Below are 7693 nucleotides of genomic sequence, written 5' to 3' on the forward strand. Positions count from 1 at the left end.
CCACGAACACATGTTCAAATAGCAATAACTCTGAAACTAAACGAGATGTAAACAATTTAAAAAAAAACCAGTTACTCGGAAGATTAGAACGATTGTAGTGCTGCAAATCGCACGTCCCTAGGACACTCTATTGCCGAGTAATTAAAAAAGTCCGCTTATTTTTCTATCGGACCTCGTATATATATTACATCAATATAGTTTTATTTAGCGCAAAATATGATACAGTATCCAAATATTGGCGAAATACTATAAATATAAAAGTTGTATCAAATTTCAAAATTAAATGTGATCTAGAAATTTGCGCGACGTTTCCATTTCAGCTTTCCGTGAAAGAAATCTTATTTATTAAATTAAATCGACTATTAAATTGATGTACGAAAAAATATTTCAGAACATTAAATCAAATAAACATAATATTTCAACAGAAAGATTCTTCACTTTTATCTAAAGTGAATATTACGTTAATATATTTTCGATATAGCACAAAATGTGCTATAGTAATATAACAAAATATTTGTAAAATACTAAAAATTCAAAAATTATATCAAAATTTTCAAAGCTCAACAAATTTCAATGGATCACATACTGTCCTAGAAATCTGCGCGAGTCCTTTTCGAATTTCCATGCGATAGTCAAATAGGTATTCGGTCGATACTAGCTGTAGGTCGCTGGTATACATTCCTCCACAGGCAACCATCTTATTTTACCGACCGTGTATTCTTGAACGATACTGTCATTCTGGATAATACGGTTCGCGTTTACATCGCCAGAGGAGTCGCGCATACCAGAATGACTTCTGATACACATACCGCGAGTTATGAGCACGTTCGTCGACCTATGGCGCTCTCCCGCGCGATCGAAAACTGGTTGTCCGATGGGCGCGCGTATGGGTATGCCGCGAAATAAAAGAGAGAGGGCAAAAAAAAAAGGAGAGCGCGGGAGGGGAAAGAATGGTCGGCGTAAAAAAAACTATCGGGCCGATCGCAATACGCATATGCAAAAAAGCGCGGCGTGGCCGCGGGCAAAGCGGGAGGCGCGTAAGCATTTACCACGGCGCGCGCGTTCATAGCTCTTCTAAAAGACTCAAAACGGCCGCGGCACGCAAGAAAATATTGAGCGCGAGACGCAATTCGGTTGACCAATCCTCGCTCGCGATAATTATCTCCCGAGGTAATGCGCACACGAGAGATGGAAATAAACTGTGCGCGCACACCATGCTATTCTCTCCCCCCCCCCTTTTTTTTTACCTAAACGAATAATTCCACAATTAAAGCACTCTCAAGCGGCCGCATTTGTATTTTTTGCCAGAATGTATTTAAATTTTATTATTCAGGTATGTCGAATACCGTGAACAATAAACTTCTTCTACAAACGTTCATTTGTGCCGTTTGCTGAATATTATGTTGATACATTGTATACCGAAGATATTTAAATTTACAAAATTGAAATGTGCGATGTATAAAATAATTACCATAAAAAGTTAATCTTTCGAAAAAAATTTTGTAAAGTATAGGTGCTTCTCAAACAAAAAAAACTGTTGCATCAAATTAAAAATGAAATCCAAATGGTATTATTTTTCATTAAAAAAAACATAATACCTAAGTGAAAATCTCGACATAGAAGCTTGCAGCAACATTGCTGTAACATTGTAGTGTTATTACAATATTAGTGGAATATTATAATGTTGCTGAAATATTGGTGGAATAATCTGTGCCATGCAGGATGTATAAATTTTCGTATTCCTATTGAAAGGACTTCCTATTCTATATAATTCGATAATAGCTTCAATTTTTTTAAAATACTGAGCAGCATGAGATGAGTGACATATGAAAAGATAATTGTATATAATAGTTAGATCATGTCAACGAATTAAAAACAAAGGCGTGTTGCGACTGCTTTTTCTTTTATCGAATGCCACGGAGCCGATCACAGAACGATAACAAATCATGTGTCACATTGCCCGAAACCGGAGTGTCCACCGAGCCTTGAGTGTCCTAATCCCACCAACATCTATCATACGCGTCATCCAGCATTCAGTGCACCCTACCAGGATGAGGCTGATTCTCAGAAATTCCTACTTGCTGACTGCAAGGCTGCGCGCGCGTTTGAATGCCCGCGTGTTCAGGAACGAGTTTAAAAATTGTCGAATATTTCTCGTGGCTCTCTCGCGGGGACTCCCCGCTCTTCGTGGTATATGTGCCCGTCAGGAACGGAGGGAACGCGTGTACATTGGCTGCCCGTGCGTTTCTGCAAGAGCGTATCTCGGTACAAAAAGAGAAAGAATTTAGTCTTCAAAAGGGAAGAAAAAGAAAGAGAGAGAAAGAAGGACTAAGAAAGGAAAAAAGAGAGAAAAAGAAAAAAGAGAGACGAATGTTACGAGAAGGAAAAAAGTGTGGCAAGGGAGAACTCGGCGCACATTATTCTCCCGCGTTATAATAAGAAATATACTTTGGAATGGAAGCACAGCAAATCTTTTGTCTCACATTACTTCTTCGCGAATCCAAAAGTTCTACTGGCACTCACGTGGATCAGATCGCTCTTCGGCGAAGCCGAGTAACTCCGACCGATTTAATAATAAGCGCCGGTGTCACCGGATATGCTTCCAGTTACGCGCTGTTGCGTAACATTCGGTTACGGCGATTAACTTATCCTTTGGCTGGGTAATTACGCAACGCAGCGTATCTTGATGTCACGTATCTCGCATAGCTGCTCATTAAAGACACCTTTGGCTTTCACGCTGCGGGAAACTATTGTTTGCACAAATTTATAATCCGCGCTGGTTGCCGACCGGTATGTTGTTTGCCGGGTCGAAGCTTCAAGTATGTAATCGAGGAGTGCTCTTTCTTGGGCCAAGGCCTAACGTACAAGGCATCATCGTATTAATTGAGGATAAATATTAAACAACCAGAGTTTTCTCGGGAGAATACGACATGCACATTGCACGATTTCGATTAACTCCTCTATATCCAAGAATGTCAAATATTTCGATGGCTTATTATGCAAACCGGGAAGCGTGCCAAAATCGTGATGGCATGTAAGTGAAACACACCGCGGCCTTGAAATGCTTTGAGGAGAAAAAAACCGATCGATTTGCAGTCTCGGTGCAGAACGAATGACGATATCGTTCAAATTAAAATGCTTGATGTTACTGAGAAGAATAGAATATTTCGTATTCCATCATATTATTTTCTTCATTAATATTCAATTAATTTTATTTTACCCATTGTCAGTTAAATAAAATAAATTTAATTAATTAGAATTATATTCAAATTAATTCATTTGAATAGCGAGAAACAACAATACGCTCTAAGTCACGGTTCAAGATTTTAAACTTTAGGAAATTAAAAAATTAAATTTCATAAAAGAGCTCATCTATTAATGTATTGCAGAAAAAAACGCAAGATGATCTGATGCTCCCTTTTAACGAGAAGGAAGATACCACCCACGCGGAATCACGCCGTTACTGATGGCACCAAATGGAGAATATGCACGACGTGACGGGGCTTAAAGAACAAATCTTAAAAAATATGTGAAACCCCCAGGACGACACGTAGCCGGGGCCTCCCTTCCTCCTCCGTATCCAGCGGCTTTGAACTCAAACCCTTTTATATGTAGTTCTTAAAGCTGCTCAGAGAGCGGGGAGTCGGGAGCCCGATCCCGAAACCGTAGAGAGATGGAAGCGGGACGGTTGTCCGAGAGACGCGGCGTGGAGGGAGTCTGAAATTTTCAAAAAGGCTCGAACCTGAAAAGACCCCGTATTTCAGGGTCGTTTTCCTTTTTTATCATTTAATCCGTAGGCCGAGCGAATAACCCTTTATACGAGGTACACGTCGAAAAACGGTTGCTGCCTCCATCGCGCGCTCACGTGTATCGTTCTCTCTCGCTCTTTCGCTCTTGTGTGCTCACATACACGTTTATAGGCGCGCATAGAGGGGTTGACGCAACCTACGAAAGTGCGTGTTTGGATAATACGTGGAGTGCCCGCTGCGCTCGCCGATTCGTCGTCTTAGCCACGGTGACCTCCATTGAATGCTTTTTCTTCTCGAGAGGTTCTAAATACCGGTGAAAAAAAAAAAAGAAATACATGAACAGGCACGAGGTACGGTCGTGCCCTTATTCGTCGCTTTTTCCTCAACCCCCGGTTAGGTTTGCAACCCTTCCTCAATGGTACTCGTCGCGACATTGTTTCCGGAAAAATGGCTTCGCGAATGGTACCGCCGACCAGATGCGACTTAATAACCCAGAATCAACGCTGGAATACTTCATATCGATTTGCAGCACTTCTGCCGTATGGCGAGCGAACAAAGGCTAATTTCCTTATCTTTATTTTGTGTCCAATGTATGATGGCTGCTACAAGATACTATAAAAGACATAATGAAATATATATTACAGACTGTAATTTCGTCAAATATAGACTGTAATTCGAGAGAGACATTTTGCATTACAAATTGATAATACATATCGTATCTTCGATATAATTTGAACATATCTGAATATATCTCAATATAATTCGATAATAAGTAATTAAATGTGTCAATAGCGATCGCTTGTGTTAATAAAAGTCAATCGACGACTCCAGTGACTGATAGATTTCCAGCGTCTGTTTGAACGACAGCAAGCTCGGAGTATGTCGGCGCCAATATCACTCGTACAAAGAGAGAATATGGGGAAAGAGTAGATATAAGGAGAACCGAGAGGTGAAGAAAGAAACGGAGAAAGTGAGCGGAAAGGGAGAGAGAGAGAGAGACAGCAACCGACACTAAACTATTCTAAGATCCGCAAGAGTGTCACGAACTTATTGTCTTTCAGCAAATGTGGCGGCGTTATTTCTGTCAAAATTACGTTATGGTCCCTATTGCTTGTCCCATTTGCTTAGCACCTTCTTTCTTTCTGTAGGACTTGTTTTTTCTTATCTCTTGCTTCTTGATCCATCCAGCACGCTCGCTTATCCTTCAGCTGTGTACGTTTCTTACTTTTCTTCCTCTTCTTCTGCTGTACGCTGCGTTTCTCGGAGCAATAATCATCGGATTCCAGAATGAACGTTATTATGCAGATGATGAAGATGATGAATGCACACTATAATTTCATCCAAAAGAAGAGATCTGTTTGCCATTTTTTTTTTATCAAGCGAGTGTCAAGAAAACTATTCATCTGTAAATCTAGTGTAAGTAATAAAACCTTAGCACTTAAAATCTCGAAAATTTCCTTCCTTTGGACGCTAAGAAAAGAAGAATTTGAAGAATTCATTGAAGAACGATTTTGCAGAAATATCTAAAAATTTAGCTACAGCTTTTCAATTCTGAAAATAATCTTATTAAATCGAAATAATTACGTAGAACGTTTAAACAGATGGTTAGAATATTAAAATTATCATCAATGTTTCAGTTCTACATAATTATTTTGATGTTCGACAAAATTATTTTTAGATCTGTACCTAGCTAAACTATTTGATACTTCAGTAAAATCATTCTTTTCATAGTCTGATAAGAGTATAAAAATTACAAAGCTCTAAGTGGTCTCTTAGCTTCTGATACAACAAAACTTAATTCAAAATGCGTTTCTGAAATAATTGGCGCCACAAAGAGATTGCCGTCACCCGTTTAGCACCTTGGCGTGACGTCGCCGCGTTTCTTCTGGAGGCTCATCTTCTTCTTATTGCTCGACGCGACTGTCCGTCGTAGACCGTAGAATCATTCGGGACAAGAATAAACGTCGTTATGGCCGTTCTCCCATTCGTGGCGAACGGGTTCATTATAATTAGTCCGCTTTCTTTACTCGGGGGAGGTAGCGCGAGGTGACGAGCGGAAAAGAGGAAGAAAGACAAGCTCGGCCCTGGTCCTATATCGCTCTGTTGTAGCTTCGTCCGAAACTTCCATATTCGTACAGAATAATCTTCATAGATGCTTACTGAACGCAATTGATTTCAGTGTTGCATCGTTTCATAACATCATTTTCCTGCGAGCAAAAAAGACTCATCTTCGTAGAGAGATATCGTCTAATCTCACTTTTAAATTTTACGAGCGTAAGAATTATCAAGTAAATCATTGGAATTTTTTTTTTGCCTAAGAATGAGAAAGCTACTATAATAAAATAATGCCATGTTTTGAGGCAAGGAATAAAAAAAAAAATAAATTATAACAAATTTTCGCTCAAGAAAAGCTGTAAGATTGTTAAGATAAACCTAAAAATGAATATAGCTGTGCGTAAGCTTTCAAATATCTGATAACAGATTTTTAATAATTCAGGAATATTCGATTTCTCACTATACTCCTATTGTTTCGTGGCTGCGCATATGCCTAATGTACCTTCTTTCATCCAATCAACGCCAGCGCAGTTAGCTTATGCAACTCAACGTAACGGCTTTAAGAAACGGGTACACGTGTCGTGACTTTCCTGACGGAGAGCCGAGCGTTAAACAGATGTTTGCAGATGCGCCAGCGTCAACGTGATGATACCGCCTTGAGATTTGCAGCATACAAGTGACAATTTTACGATTGGCGCCACGATCATTCCTCTGACGATAGCGTTATTTCAAGGAAATCAAGAAGACAGTACTTAAATGATCGGACTTGTCTATTTGAATTCTCGTATCGCAAAAAACGATATCTCAAATTAAAACGAGTTAAAATGCATGCAGCTTCAATTCTATTTTCTTTCGTTTTTGCTCGAGGGTGCGTTTGTTAATATCGTAGCACCGGTATCGCTTTACTCATAGTAAATGAACAGAGGGGTTTACCAATCTCTCTTTCTTTAATCCGGCTCGCCCTCGTCCCGCCGGACGCTGTCGCGTATAGATTTTTTCGGGGCAGTATTACATGCGTACTACTTAATATACCCTCTTACTCTCCTTCCCCCTCCCCCCTCTCCTTGACCCCTTCATGCAACCCCTTCTTTTTTAGAACGCTGTAAACCCTCTGCGCCCTTACTTATGACGGGCGTGTTAAATTTAACGAGGGGACGCATTGCTGTGCCAGATATTCGGATACAATTTGGGAACCGAACGTACAAATCAATTTTCTTTGTCGATACAAAATAATTTCGCATCTAAATATTACATTTTTAAAATTGTTAGAAATAAATTTCGTGGAGTCCGCTATGTGAAATTATCTTCGTTGGATTGTACTGCAGCAGATATTTCTTCCCGGCAGCATTTTCATTTGTTCTTTGTCATTCCATGATTTCCGTTATCATCAGAAAATTAAAAAACCTACTTTCTCATTTTCGGTACATAAGTAGATTCTATAGTGCGTCTTATTTTCGATGTAACGCAATCTTTCGGATCTTTCGCGTTATATGTATATCAACCGTTTGCAGTTTTGTAGTTTTGGAAAACTACGATAGACCTTTTTTAATTATCTAATGAACATGTGACAAAATGTTCTGATATGATTGCACGTATATGTTTCATCCCAAGAGCCTGTGATGAGTGGATAACACTAATAACACGACGCTTTCGTCTTGATGTCGGAAACAAAGATGCGATCCAGGTGAAATGTACTCGGCTTTTACTACCCTTCTACCAATTTTCACATCTAGCCCCCGGTTTTACACTAAACGCACACCCTCGTGAGCTTACTTACGTAGGAAAGTTTTTACGAGGGGAAATACCGTGTGTGATATTAGCGCGCGCAATCTACCCCCTCGCACGCACACGATTTCTCCTTCCATTGGACCCTAAAAAATAAACAGAAG

General features: G+C 39.7%; 1 protein-coding gene across 3 annotated transcripts in view; it reads right to left on the reverse strand.

The window, feature by feature from the left end:
* The window catches only part of LOC108754023 (zinc finger protein castor homolog 1-like), a 98604-nt gene that overhangs the window by 7133 nt on the left and 83778 nt on the right, over positions 1-7693 (reverse strand). The gene's annotated exons all lie outside the window — the stretch shown is intronic.

Source organism: Trachymyrmex septentrionalis, unplaced genomic scaffold, assembly GCF_001594115.1.
Source record: "Trachymyrmex septentrionalis isolate Tsep2-gDNA-1 unplaced genomic scaffold, Tsep1.0 scaffold74, whole genome shotgun sequence".
Classification (NCBI taxonomy): Eukaryota; Metazoa; Arthropoda; class Insecta; order Hymenoptera; family Formicidae; genus Trachymyrmex; species Trachymyrmex septentrionalis.